The following is a 16,127-nucleotide window of genomic DNA, read 5'->3' on the forward strand; positions in this document are numbered from 1 at the left end:
ATAAATAAGAAAATATTTTAAGTACTATTGGAATTAAGAACATTTGTAAATGTACAATTGAAAAGTGTTAGCTGTTGAAGCTAATGCCTTCAAATCAACACAATATTACAACGTACACTTTAGTTCATAAATATTTTTTCAAATAGACAAAGATAAAATTTCCAGAATTCATGAACTGAATCTTTAACAAAACTGAAACTGTAACAAAAACACATTTAAGTTCATGTTCAGAGAAAGAAATCCAGGAGTCGCTGCAGGTTTTAGGAATAACTGGATAAAAAAGTAAAAAGCAATAATGTACATCAAATTTTCAGTTTGACTTTGGTGCTCTTGTCTTTATCTGCTCAGCCATAGATCCACATTACACTGGCAGCTACCTAGTTAACCTAACTACAGTTCTTCTGTTTAGGCCGAGCACCAATCTGAAACACTGGATTGGTATGGAGGCCAGTTACTGACCTTATTAAGCATATCTGTTCCAGTTCCTGAGGTGGCACAGTGGTGCTGTGGTTAGCACTGTCACCTCACAGCAAGAAGTCGACCGGGGCGTTTCTGTTCCTCCCACAGTCCAAAGACATACAGGTTAGGTTAACTGGTGACTCTAAATATGAGCATAGCTTCAGCCTCCTAGTGGCCTTCAAAAGATAAAGATGGACAGATGCTCCAGTTCCTTGTGGAGTGGTATACAGATTTAAATTGGGTAAAAAGAGATTGGAGCGCATTGTGAAATGGTTGAAGTAGACACTCATAGTTGATTTACTGTAATCAGTGTTGGTAAAGAAAAAGTTAGATCAATCCATTAGCAGCAGTCAGTGAAAACGTTACACAACATATTATGAAAATCTAAGTTACCAAGATTTTCTTCAGTGTGTGGGGAAAAAGAGAAGCCACATTCATGTTGAGAAGCCATCTCAACATGAATATTTGAAAAGACATCAGGACATTGGTCTGTATTTTAGTTAGTGTGCAGACACACACAAACTGATGTGTGTGATGCTCATGGTGTCGCTCACCTAGAGGTTGCACTAATGCTGCTGGATTGTTTTATTTATTTTTTATTTTTTCTTGAGTTCAGTTTTTGTACGCTTGAAGGAACAATGACAGCCCTGGTCATCAGCTTTTTAAAATGCACAAGGCAACAGACAAACAGTGATTTTGTTTTCTTTTAAACCTAACAACACTCACCAGAAAACCTCTCTACACATGGTCCAAAAATGAAAGTAGCTGCTGAAGTCAGAACTGAATGATCCTAATTATTAGTTTTAAATGTGTCAGAGTCTCATATTCTGAACACATTTGCCTTTCTTTTGTCCAGTTCTTGATGGCTGATCCTCGTATCTGGCAGAACATATAGGGAGAAGATGAGTGAGAGTGGAAGAATGGATAGGGGAGGAAGGATGAGTTTGAGAGCAGAAGAGAAGCGAAAAAGAAGAAAGTGGGAAAGGGGTGAAGAGAAAGGCGGTTGCGTTGCAGCCATCTGGTGTGTGTTCACCAGCAGTAACAGCAGCAGCAGAGCAGAGGAAGGTGAAGTCTGTATGCATCTATCCTCTGGCTTCACATCACAGGCCTGCCGTTTGCCCAGTATTGGCCTCGCTGTCACTCTGTGTGCTCGAGCACATGTGTTTGTGTGCGAGTGTGTGCGTGCATTATATGGTCGGTGTCGACCCCAGATACGAGCTGCTCCGCTGATTTAATGAGAAGGGCTAGATTGCAATGGCGAGGGCAGGCACTTCTTTTTTCTCTCTCTCTCTCTCTCTCTCTCACACACACACACACCCCGCTCCACATGCCCAGGCGATTCCCCACCGTCAAGTCACTCCCCTCCAAAGTCAAACACGCTTGTTGCAACTCACACGGCTCTCCTGGAAAGTCACTGGAAAAATACGAACATGGAAAACAAAAGTCCTGCCCTGGATGTGTTAACCTTTCTGCATTTTTTTGCATCCTTGTAGAATTTGGGAGCTTTTCGATAGAATGGGGGCAAAAAAAAATGCTAATATGCAGGAGTAGGAGAGACTGCCTGGTCTCTCGCCTGGCCAGTGTGGCGGCAGTGCGGCACTGTTTTAATGATGCATCTGCTTGTGTCAAATGATTCTGGGCACATGGCGAAACCCAGGGCTGCTGTCACTGAGTAGCATGCACACACACTTTTCTTGAAAATACTCATACACAAGCACTTCTGCATGCACCCACACACCCTTTCACATACTCCCACCAGCACACACACACACACACACACACACACACACACACACGCACACTCCCATTCAGCTATGTACCGGGCAGCGGTTCACTCGGGCCCCCTCTGGTGCTGTGGTGGCTGGTTTTAATGTCCTTGCCTAATGATCTGGCACACGTCGAAAGGTAAATGATAATTTGCTTTAAGTGGAGCTTTTAGGCGGAAAAGCCTTATAAGGCTTAGCTGTCTCCCTGAAATGACAGTGTTTACCACAAGCAGCTCTCGACAGATTTCATTTCAAATATGATTTCTTTATGAAAACGCATCGGACCGACACCCTGACTCTGCTGACTGTTGCATGAACAGACATACATCTGTATTTGTGCGTGTGTTTGTAATTCTGAGAGATCCTCCATGAAGGCGTCCAGGATACGACTGAAGACGATTCAGTTGGAGACGGATGCCGGTAAACGGACACAGCAGCAAGAATTACCCACAGAGAGACAGGAGAAAATCACTTTTTTTTCTGTGGGAATGATTTTGAAGCTGTGAAAGTACATTCAGAGGAGACAGCGCAAACATCCAGCCTTGGTGTCGTGTCTCTTTGTACGAGAAATCTGGGCAGTTTCTCATCACTGAAAAGGGGGCTCATTATCACTTTTGTATGCTCTCTCTATTCAATTCTTCATCAGGCTTTGTAAGCACAAAAAGTGCTAAAACATTTTTTTTTGTTGCCCAATTCTCCTCACTTGTAAATCAGTCAGGAGTTACTTATGTGATGAGCGAGTGGAGAAACGACTGAGAGTAAATTTAACACCACAACATGTTGGGATTGTGACAGTTTCTGTATTTTGTATCTGAGTGAAAACAGAATTGATCACTTTTTTCTTGTTGTGGCAGACACACAAACCATAAACACAAAGCATAATGACGCCCACTGCTCGGGATTTGATATATACTTTTTACTCATCAACTACTTACTGAATCACAGTCTTTCTAATGAGACACCACCACACACCAGCAACAACATTAACCCGCCGCTACAACTCGAGGGATTTACTCGTGAAGCAATTCACAACGTGAATGAGCTGATCTCAGACAAGGAGACATGAGGAAGGAAGGCAGTGTAACAGAGCAGAGAACAGAGGAAGGGAAGAGGAGGTGAGACTAAACATCAAAGAAAGGTGAGGAAAACAGACGACGGCTAAGTAAAATAGAAGGCAGTTTAGATCAGCAGAAAGGAGACGAGGAGGTGAGTACTTGACAGCTGATCATAACAGGCGGCTGTAGGGTGGATGTCTTGTCCCCTCACCTCCCCTGCCTCCTGCTTACTTTCATCCTTTCCCTTTTTATCCCCTCTTCAACAAGTCTTCCTTCATCTACCCCCTCTGAAAAATTATCTGTATCCTCTTTCCACACCTCTTTCTCTCCTGACTCGAATATTGCGTGTTCAGAATCATCTTTCACACATCCACATCTTCAACCTTTCAACGCCTTTAACATGCCATCTCTGCTGAAGAACTCTCTATTGTAACATGGCATTTAACCTATTTGGCAACTTTGTTCGCTCTCGTCACAGAGTAGCAGTGAGACAACAGTCTCTACTGCAGCCTGATTTTTAGTGTTTACAGTGATGGTTTAAACCAAAGTCACTTTGTTTTGGAAATGTCACCACACATGACACAATCATTTCTTCTGACCAATATATATCACACTATATACCCATTTATATATTTATATGCAATAATCTTCCATCACTTTTTCTTAATAAATTGAAATATTTATAAAACAACAAAAACTCTTCATCAGGACTGTGTGGATGTGGTTTGATCACATTTGATTGACCGTGGCCTGGCAACATCAGCAACAACCCACCAAATGTCATCAGATTTTCATCCAGATTTTGCTAAATCCTGATTGGTCCACTGGAATACGTGAGTTCCCACCCTATCCAAATTTGCGAGAAGTCATTTTCACAAATGAAGTCCAGACAATGTCCAGAAAATCAGTGTGTGGGGTTGCCCTCTCACGCAGAGGCTGTGTGTGTCAGATTTGTTCCCACCTGCTGGAAGTACTCTATCTGGTTTAGGTGAGGGGTGGTGCCTGGGTATATCGTTAGCAGGAGGCAGGGTAGAGACGTCATCACTTGCTGGCAGGGTAAAATAAGTTTAATGTCCGATTCAACTGATTCAGACGTTTGCTTTCACGCGTGCAGCTCCTCCGGGTAACGTTCAGATTTCAGGGATGCAGCCCATGAGTGAAAACAGCTAGAAAAGCACAGAAAACCTTGCATTCATGTCTTGTATAAAAGCTCCTTTTGATAGTATAAAGCAGATGGAGAAAATATTTTCAGGGCCTTTAAAGAACTTAAACCAATAAAATGTTTTCTTTATAGTCTACAGGTGCTGTAGTCTGTTCTTATTCCTTGGCGTTGAAAGTTGTTCCAAGCAAAAAATCTGGAAACATGGAATTATCTTTGCAGAACTATCTAATATGCAACATTTGGTTTGGTGAGTGGCTCATAGATACACATGGAGTCACAGCTGCTGGTTCTGACCTCTGTAAACAGCTCGTCATACAAGAATTTACATTCATTTTGGACGGTTCTGCACCTCAAGATTTCCCTCGTTCATAATTTTTAAAACTAGATTTCAGCATCAAAGAATAGTGTCTCCTTTGCAGAATGATCCACTGGGGTTGATGTAACACCCTGTTTTCCACTAAAAGTCTGCCAGTCATGTTGAACAGAGTTGGCCGGCCAATCCTGAGGCACTGCAGCTAACGCGAGCTCCTTAAATCACTCGTTGAAATTTTTTTTTTCCCCCCAAACAGGTCTGTCTGCAGAATGTTCAGCTCTGTCTCTGTGTAGAAAGAGCAACAGAGGAGAGAAGAACAACACAGATAGACGCAGAATGAGAGACAAGTGATAGACGTGTGATCATACAACACAGTTAGCATGTCAGTCACTCATTCTCTTTCTCCCAGGGCAGACTTGTCATTACCTAAACTGTTCTCTCAGTCAGTCAATCTGTCAGTCAGTGATTCACTATCTTTCCATTAAAAAACTAAACTAAAAAAAAAAAAAAAAAAAAAACTTTGGATAAACAGAAGAGAAAGATAAGGTATTAAACCCATGATCTGTGTTAAGGTTAAAAAGATCATACATTCATACACAGCACTTCTTAAAGGTCGACTACAACCCCAAACTGTCCAAAACCATAACCCGTAATTTAATGGTTCAAATGCTAAGAAGCAGTTTATTCCACATTGTGTTCTTCATTGTTTAATTTATGCTGCAATTGTGGTAACCAGTGATCAGTGAAGTGGTTTTAATCTGTTAGCCTGAGATTGAGCTTGACTGAGCTTCAGTCTCCACCCACATACTTAAGGGAAATTGGACTTCGTCATTAAAGTAAAAATTCATGCTAAGATGCTAAAAAAAACACCACACACTTGTGATTATAATTCCCTGTTTTGTTTTGTTTCTTTTTTACATTTTAGAGCCAACACAACAGTGAAACTGAATTTTTTTTTCGAGGTGGAAAGTTTATGATCAGATGTTCCTCTTGGACACAGTGAAACGTGGATGTCTGGCCATATCTGCAGAACACTGTCAGGGAGGGATCAGGCTGCAAGGAGATCCTTTCCCATGTGCTGCAGGCGTGGACATGAGGAATTACTCTATACAAACTCTGAAAGAAAAATAGATTCTTTAAAGACAATCGTGATCCATAACCCTAACCTGTTATTGTTTTTTAGGCCACTGGTAATGAGTGATATATGTTACTGATGGGAGACAAATGTTGTCAGTGTTTTGGTTGCATTAGTGCTTTTTGTATGTGAGATAAACTGTGGTGCCGAGCTGCATGGCGTTAGAAAGAAGTGAGTGAAGAAGTGAATTCAGTATAGAGAAACGTGTGTTCCCAATTATAAAATGTTTAAAACATGTTGACAGTGTCAAGAGAGGGATTGTGTACCACTCTGAGTAAGTTAAAGTTTGCCAACTGTAGTAAAGCACGTGTGAAAAGAGCCCCCGCTGTGAACTGTGCACACCCTGCAACTGCACCGAGTGCGCCCGCCATTTTGTGTTTTCTGTGAATTTCTGTCTACATATGTTGATTTTTTTTTGCACTATTATCTATATAAATTTACTGAGCCATAGCTACTCACCAGTTTCTTGGCAGTACTGGTCAAGAAAATGAGAAAGAAAATGTTCTATTTTAACACATTTGTTTCTTTTATATGTTTATTCAAGTAAATGTTTATATTATTGTAAATATGTCTATTTTTAGACATATAATCTTTAAATCACTTCAGTAAACCTAACACCACCCGATCACTCTTGTGATTTCCTCCTCCACATTTTTCAGGAGCCTTAAATTGCATTTCTTGTCTCCAGGCCACTTCCTTTAAATAATGTCTTGACAAAACATCTTAACATCTTTCTTCTGCATTATCCTTTATTCTTTTTCTTTTTTTTTTATCTCTTTACTTCACCTTAAACTGGTGGAAAAAGACATGCTTTTAAGAAGTGATGGTGTTAAAGTGATGGGGAAATGTAATTTCCAGGCATTAGCAGTACATGTGTATGGCTGAAGTAGCTGCAGGGAAAGGAGATGCTGTTGCTTTTGCTGCTGATTTCTTCCTGCTAAGGGCGAAGAGAGGGGAGGCCCTAGGGAAACAAAGCCTCAGGAAACGTCTGGATATCTCTTAAGAGGCTGTTTCCCCCCAGCTGTAATGGAGTGTGGAACATAGAAAAACTGTGTATTTGTAGCATAAAGTTCACTTCATGATCACTTAACTGTGCAGAGCAGGAGAGAGACGGAGGGGAGCTGCTGGGTTTACACACTGTGCTTCAAGTATTGCTGTTAAGACATTTTATGGCATCAGAAGCAAACAAACTATGAGTGCATTATAATTATAATGATCAAAGGATGATATCATATAAATAAAACTGGAGCTGCAGCTAATGATTATTTTCATTTTATTTGAACAAACCCCCGAAACTATGGGATTTCTACATTTCCTGTAACACAACCAATAGCATGTTTTCATATTTAACCTGCCTCTCAAATGCCCACTTGTTTCAAATCCACTCCGTAGTTCATGTCATAGAATTGTTATAAATGTGTCGTCTCCAAACCAAAGGCCGATGATTCAACAGGATTATTTTCTCAGTCTTGACAAATCTTGTCCAGAGTCAGAGGTCATTATAAAACAGTTTTTCTCTTTTAAACCTGCATTAACTGATTTCTTTGGTCACTTATGGAAACAAACTGTGACATGTAGCATTGACATGTAGCCTTATAAATGTTTGGGTTCACCTATTAGTCCAATATTTAATCAGTGATGCTGGTGAGAGCAATGACAGTGCCGAACCAAACAGTAAAGCTGTGGACCCTAAAACCAAAACAATAAGCTGAAAGACACTTTACAAACTGCAGGGCTGGGTGACACTCATGTGGACTCATCATTATGAGCGACACCTTTCACAGTCCACATAGTAAACTTGATTAATATGAAAATATTGCACAGTACAGCAGCTGTAACGACTAGCAAACTGATCGTTCTGTGAAAAATCGGTGCACTTTTTTTTTGTTTTAGCTGCAAAGTTCATTCATTTTAAATTGCTGCAAACAATGTAAAACACTTCCTGAAAAGTTTCTGACAAACATTTCTGCTCACAGCAGACATTTTGCCTGTGTGTATGTTCTTTTGGTGGCCGCCGCCCAAGTCAATTTATTTAAAGACACTGACAAACTCCAATTACATGGGACCCCTCCTTTGATACGCTATTTTCCTTTCTTCACCAGCCATCTTTGATTCCTGGGCCGATCCGCCTCCTCTTGCACACAGCTGCCTCCTCGCTTGTTGTTCTTGGCACCACATCCAAAAGTCCTCCAGCCTTTCTGCGGTCCTCTCAAAGAAAAAGAGGGACATCAAAAGGCTTTTGCAGGGCTCTGTCGACATGAACATCGCTGAACCTTCCTTGTCTCTCAGACGGCGAGTGAAGTCGTATGTGAGGAGGGGTGAGGGGGGAAGGGTGGAAGCCTCAGACCCCCTTTGGCCCTTTGTGTGTAAACGTGACAGAGGGCCCTCTCCTTTTCCAGCACAAAGAGCCCCAAGGTTAAAGCTCAGCTACTGATCCCCTTCCAGCAGCCACGTTCCTCCTCTCCTAGTCCTTCGCCGTGTTTCACTCTGTCATTCCATACCATGCCATGCTATTCTGTGCCCAGGTGCTGTTTTTCTGACCTTGACACTTTGAGAAGATTACATATTTAGAAGCCTCCTCCCCTCTTCTCAATAAACACTGTTCCCCTTTCCTCTACTCTCTCAGCTTCTCTCTTGCCGTCTTTCCCTCTGTCCTCAGTGACAAAGCACCTTTATTCTTCATCTGCGTTTTGTGTTTGCCGCCAGATTACGCTGTGGATGGATGAGATGGTGACTGCTTGGGAAATGCAGACACACAGACCCAAACTGGCCTGACAATTACAGTCAAGTTAAGTCAGTTAAGATTCAGACTAGACTTTGGAATTCATTTTTAGATTTTACACACAGGGCAAGATGGGGAAAAATTCTGCTTGGGGCAAAATTCACCCCCACATGTAACTCAGCCTGCACCCAACAAATTCCAGTAAAAATTTACATGCAGCGAGGGCTGTCGAATACATGTCCATCTTTTTTTTTTTGCACTTTTTTCAGGATCAGGGTATTTTGACAAAATGTAATTATATATATAAAATTATAAATTATTAGCATAGGGGTATATTTTTCTTTTTTCCACACGTATATATTTCTATGTATTCTGATGTTTGTTGTGTGAAATTATTAAAGATGGGATCAGTGTGATTTCACGTGACTTTGTTTTTTTTGTGGTTTTTTTTGTGTGGACCCCCGGGAAGACTAGTAACCACAGGTGTTTCTATCAGTTTGCCTACCCCACAGATCAGCGAGGGCAGGCTAAATAACAGAAACACCTTATAATGCAAAACAGAACAATCTGCAGTCTGCGAAATGATCTTAGTTATATCAGTACGTCTCTAACAGTTCAACGGCCATCAAAAACTGTTGAAACAAATTCTAACCTTCATAAATATAGGATTTATTGCAGGATGGTTGTCTTAGGCTGTATTAGTTTTATCTGGATGTACCTAATATGCTGGTACCTGGGTTTATTTTCTTGGAGACATTATTAAATGCATTAAAATGACAAAAATGACGGTAACAATAATGATTACAGTTTTACAACTGGTAACATATTTCTCAATACTGACTTCACCTCTTCACAGAGTCGGCACAGCAGCTGCCAATGTGGACTAAACTGCGAAACTCCTAAGTGGGACACTGATGACCTCGACTTGTGTCAGGTGAGAAAAAAGGGGGCAGGTGAGGCTGAGTCCAGAAAGCTGTATGGGATCATTTTCCTCCTGTCACAGACGGTGTGTGGTTCACAGTTGATCCTGGGATGGTGTCACTTTCCTTCCCTCCTTAATCTCCATTCCTCAGCCCCACAGAGGAATTGTTCTCTTAATGGAGGTGGAAAGTTTATGATCAGGTGTTGTTCTTGGACACAGTGAACACTGGATGTCCGGACATATCTGCAGAAGATTGTCAGGGAGGGATCACACTGCAAACAGATTCTTTCCCAGGACAGGGTTGACAAGCATTATAGCATTTCTATATTTGTAACTATCCATTATACAAGTATGTAAAATGAATATATATATAGTTTTTTGTTGCATTACTGGAAATACTTTAGCTTTATTTTGTGAATTTTGTATGGAGTTACTGTGCAAAAATAGAAAAAAAGAACAGTGGTTGGTTTGAGTGTAAAAACAGTTTATGAAATTTCTCAACGAAGAGACTCAGTGTTGAGAAATGTGTGTGGGCAATTGTAAAAAACTGTTAATATATTGTACTGTTTAACAGCAGTCCATCACCACAGCTCCACCTCAAGTTGAGAAATGTACACAAAGCAAATACATGTTTCTCCTCCTCTTGCAATCAAAGAAATACTGAAGTATTAGAAGAACCTATTAATGTGTTACAGGTTACGTATTATGTTTCTTATAATACTTGTTAGACCTGAATAATCTGGAAATCTCAGGTAAAACCAAGGTAAGTATGAGCTGTACATGATTGTTAGCACATTTCATTGTATACAATTTGTTACAATTTTTTTTTTTAGCGACAGGGTTGTGTCGAAGTACAGATCTAGGATCTGCGACACAACCCTGTCTCTGAGCTTCAACCTTGGTTTTTGCTCAGTGCTGATATACATTGTCAGCTGTGATGCTTTGTATAGACAGATGTGCGCTTTTCCATGTCATGTCCAGTGACTTGAATGTACCACAGGTGTAGAAACATCTCAAAGATGATCAAGAGGAATAAGAGGCACCTGAGCTAAATTTCCAAGTGTCGTAGTAAATGATCTGAATTCTTATGTCAATGTGAGGTTTTGGTTTTTCATTTTAAATAAATAGGCAAAAATTCTTTTTTTTCCTCTGTCAGTATATGGTATTGGCCACTTGGTTAGCTCACAAAACTCAATCTTTTGGGGTGGTGTGCATTGTGGACTGGGTGGCAGTTGCCCCCGCGACCTGGGCCTGGACCCAGATAAGTGGCAGATGATGATGATGAGTATAGTGTATTGAGTGTAGTTTGATTCATTTAATTTAAAGGATTTTAGCATAAGGCTGCAACATAACGTGAAAAAAGTGAAGGGGGCTGAATGCACTGTGTGTGCAGTCCTGGTCAAAATTATTGGCACCCTCTGAGTTTCAAGTACATATCAGACTATCTTCAAAAATAAATGCAAATGAACCAAACAATCAACCATGAATTTTTACTGACTTTTGGAGGTGGATCTCAGTGGATAGGTGACATCCTGGGTCCAGCTAATGAGAGCAGTGGGCTGTTCACTGCATATGTCTGGTAACTGGGTGTTAATATATTTAGATGTTGTGTTGTGGCCCTGCAATGCATCCTGCGTGATAATAGACCGAGCAACAAACAGGGCAAGGAGGGAGAATAGGAGGGTTTTTCACCGAGGGGGGAAGGCGTTGATGGGACACAGCGTGTGTGTGGTATATACATATTCACAGGGGTGCATATACATGTTTATATGCAAGTGCGTCCCTGTGTGTGTGACTGGGCTTGTCGGTTACCAGGGAAATGGATGTGTTGGCCCCATCAGAGAGTCTCCAGCTGGTGGAGAGGCTTTGGAAATGGTGCCTTGGCAGCCAACCGGTCAGGGGGGAGTTTGCATCTGTGCTACCTTGGCACAGGACTGGATTGTGGTTGTGGTGGATGGAGGTTGATGGAGGGGAGATGGGTGGCTGAGTTGGTGGGAGCTATGGAGGAGTGTGCGTGTGTGCCTGTGCGTGAATGTGTGCAAGGTGAGGGGTTGTTAAGAGGTGAAAAGGGGTGGCCCTCAGCCCCTGTAACCTTCAACACACAAACCCTTGTACATATATATACACACACACACACACACACACTCCTTTCTGTACTTGAAATACTTATGAAGACCTTCATTAACATAATGTGTTTATAACTCCTAACTCCCACCTTTACCATCACAATATTTTTTGGCCACTTGGGGGCAGCAGAAGCAAGTTGTGAACACATTGACATGCCATCACCTTTTACCTTGATATGATGAACAAACAGCTGCTTATTTACACATCCAGTACTTATGGTGCCACATTGTCATTCATTTGGAGTCGTGCCTCTGGCCCCTGATGAATGTAAGTCCAATATTCAGCTCTAATTTTAGCTCTGCTTTTGGTCTCTACCAATTCCTATTAAGTGTTAAATGTTCCACTAAATATTCCACTAGGTTCACCAGCTACACACTAACTGTGTCTGTCTGGTGTCATTGGTGCTGAACAGGTAATGTACAATGGGTACGTAGAGATTTTCTACTGAAATCAGGTGCTTTTTGTGCCTGCAACCACACTATGGCAGCAGAGAGAGTGAACCAAAAGAACTTTAGTCTCACTGTGTTAGGTAGCTTTTACTGTCATGTTCCCAAACTCCCAAACTCACTCCCTCACTGTTTTATCAAAATCAACAGTAGCAGTAAATGGCCTATGGAAAGAACAGCGTGTTTGGAACAGTTTGTTAACATGTGACACCAGATGCAGTAGGCTATAGTGATTTTAATTGAACTAAATCAACCTTTTTGTGTACATCTGCCTGCCAGTGATGGAGGCTGTGCAGCCATTTTGCCAACGGTTTGCTGAGATTTCTGCAGTTCTTTTCTCCTAAAAATTGAGAGCAAACTGGCTAGCACACACAACATTTTTCTCTCTTCAGTAAAACTCTTTCAATAAAACGATGTACCATCCTGACAACAAAATGCCAGGGAGAGTCCCTGTCTTAGGATAGAATCAGTAGATAACAGCTCACATAAATCACAAAAACAAAGAGGTAGGTAAGTAGCATACAATGAAATTAGAAGCTAAATTCTGTATATTAACTAAATGGACAAAATAAAATAAAAGACTAAAGATAGAAAATGCACAGAGAATTATTGTGAATGACTAGTGTTAGTGTATCCCCTGCTTTTTAGCATCTTAGCTGTTAGCAGTGCCATCACATAACATGAATTTCACCTGGATCTTACTGAAGAGACACACACCATCATGGAAGTGTGTATTTCATCCTAATCTGATACAGAGAGAGACAATAATGGATGCAAAGAGTTCTCTATCTCTCTCTCTCTCTCTGCATTTTCTCTGTTACCTCTTTCTCCACTTTCCAGCCACATTCTCCCTCTACTCCTCCTCTCAATCTGGCCTCCCCCTCTATTTTTTCCACCTCATTTTTCTCCTCTTCTCTCCATTATTCACTCTTTCTATTCACCCTCATTTATCCTTCTTTCCCCTCAGTCTGTTACTCTCTCCTTCTGCTCTTCATAGGCCCCTCTCCTTGAAACTCCTGTTCTATCTATCTATCTATCTATCTATCTATCTATCTATCTATCTATCTATCTATCTATCTATCTATCTATCTATCTATCTATCTATCTATCTATTCTGCAGTCCATTTGGATCCTCCACATGCTCTCCTGCAATTATTTTAATCGAATCCAGCATCTTAGTCTTTGCTCATTCATCCCTGTCCCAGCTGTTTTTATCCACCGGCAACTGTCGTTAATATGTTTTTCCACCACATGTGCTATGGATTATAGTGCCTGAGGACAGTGATGATTGCAGGAAGTTGTCTGAGATGAGCGTTCAGTCGGGCTATAGCCATAGCGGTTTTGATGGGCTACGTATCAAAGACCCAGGGTGAAATACAAGCAACCAGGAAACGAGCCTCAACTGGCTGACCTCTGACCTAAATGATTTGTTCCGATGGCGCCCAAGTGTGAGCAGCTCAGCCATGAGTGTATGTGCTAATATTTTGTTGTGAATAAGTGCGTCCATGAGAAATAAATAAATAAGTGAAATGGTACTGTCTTTGAAAATGGATCTGACAGTTGAGGCAGTCATTATCCCTGTCCTCCACCCCACTTCTAATCCCTCACCCAGACGTATTTCAGATTTTCAGTACATTCTTGGCGTACCCAGCTGTCCCTCTTTTTGTGTCACTGAGGTCATGTGATTTTAAAAAAAAGTTGTGAGTTGTGATGATGATGTCATCTGTGGAAAAGATGAAGGAGAAAGTGATTCGATAAGGACCAACAGCTACAGTACACCCTGTCCCCACAGATCAACCTTTAGAGATTGCTAATGGAAAGATGGAAGGAATTACTGAATTCACTCTTTCACCTACTTTTATCTCTTATTCTCCTCTCCTCATATTTGATAACCCTTTTCATAATAGTTATGGCCTTAGTAAGAGGTATGCACATTTTCTGCATATCCATGTGTATTTTTCTGTCTCACGCAGTTCTTTGGAGAAATGGTTTCCGTTGTTGCTCTTTTGTGAAAGGTATTTGCTGTCCAATGGTGCCTAGAGCACAGCTACATGATGAAGTGACCTGTGCAGTTTCTGAAATTAATACAAAGCACTCAAAACAGCTGGAACGAATCCTTTGCATTCAGTTTGTATCTGAGGACTGCTTCTTATGTCTTCTACTTTTTTAGAATTACTCACAGCTCTTTAAATTTAGAGTTAGCTGTTAAGTGTGGACCCCTCAGAGCATTGCCATCTTAGCGATGGTGGAGGGGTTTGTGCATCCCTGTAACCATGGGAACTGTGCTATGACCCCTGGCACAATCTACCAAGGCAAATTGGTCCCAGGGAGGGGCCAGACCAAGAGCAAATTCACAATCCCCACATGGAACAGCAACTTTGGAATTGTGCTACCTCGCCCAGAACAGGGAGACCAGGACCTTCTCCTGGAACCAGACCTGAGAGGGGCACTCACTGGTGAGCCTCTGGTCCCAACTGGGCACAGGCCAAAGAAATGACATGGAGCTGCAGCAGGCACTAACTCGATGCAGTTCCTTCAGAAAGTATTCAGACCCCTTCATTTCATTTTTGATGGATAAATTTGCCTTTTTGTTTTTGCAGTTCAATGTACACTCAAACTGTAAGGAAACAGTGAAAATGTTTTTTTAGAATTTTTTTTGCAAAATTAATAAAAAATCAAAAACTGAAATCTCTCATTTATAAAAGTATTCATCCTAAAACAGGAATAAAACATTCAGTACAGCAGCTGCAGAAATAATGACTGTAGGCAAGGAGAAAGTCAAGTGATGTAGTTTAAAGACTGACAAAGTCCGTGTTAGGGAGGGATGGTCAACAGAACTGGAAGACCTCTGTTTGTTTTTCTCATTTGAAAGCAGTAGGTTGTTCATTTGTCGTTGTTTCTTTTTACTGTGACTATTCCACCATCTTAACTGTGTATTTATTATTGTTACCAGGACGACAAAGGTTTTCTAACCTTAGAAGTACTTATTACCCTAACCCTTACCCAAACCAAAATATTTTCTTAAACCTAACCGAGTAGTTTTTGTGCCTAAACCTAACCAGTGACTGTTCCATGAACTTAACCTCATTATTATTATTATAACTATGATGATGAATGTCCAGTCCTGCTGCCATAGGGGGCGTTACATTAGGACACACTTGTCGTTCAGGTTGGAGGCCTTTTTGTTAATGTGGTATGATTATGTTTTTCTGTAACCTCACCATAGTGGTCGTGGTTATGACAAATATTTAGTACGTAACTGTGATGGGAGGCCGATGTCTCCTTAAAGTCAGACAAGCTATATGACCATCGCCTGAAACTTGAATCTTGACACTGAATGTAAATTATGAAGTACAGAATCATACAAAATAGATAATGCATAGAACTTAATTTGGGGAAATACAATTTAGAGAGTATCAATGAACAACTGATTGAATTATTAAATTGTAAGAGGTCTAAGCAGTGACGTAATTTTCGTCTTTTTGGTTTGTGGTGAGAGGTGGATTGTGGGGAATCGTACATCAGTGTGCCACAGCCCTGGTAAGACCAGTTAACTAGTAAACCAAACAACATTTAACCAATTTTAGACTAATTGCAGCCAATACTCTACAAATAAAAAACGTATAAATAACCTTTACTATAGATTTTCATAAGATGACCTATTTAAAAACAAACAAAAAAACCCAGAAACTGCATTGGTCACAAACAAATACTCTTGTTTTCAGCATTTCAACTGTCTGCACCTTTTTCTCCAGCTGTTACAGTAATACATCAGCTGGTTGTTTTAGTTGTTGTATCTATCACAGTTTACACATATGAACACAGAGAACCTGGTTCCTGCTTCAACAGTGTTCAGCTCCAAAAAAAAACAAAAAACCCAAACAAAACAAAACACAATATCTGAATCATCAGATAACTAAAAATATTTGGAAAATTTTCTTCAAGACAAATACAGATGACAGGGCTGTGCAGCAGTATAAAATCTCTTGTCTATTATATACCGTAAGTCTATTCACTGTT

Source organism: Toxotes jaculatrix, chromosome 1, assembly GCF_017976425.1.
Source record: "Toxotes jaculatrix isolate fToxJac2 chromosome 1, fToxJac2.pri, whole genome shotgun sequence".
NCBI lineage: Eukaryota > Metazoa > Chordata > Actinopteri > Toxotidae > Toxotes > Toxotes jaculatrix.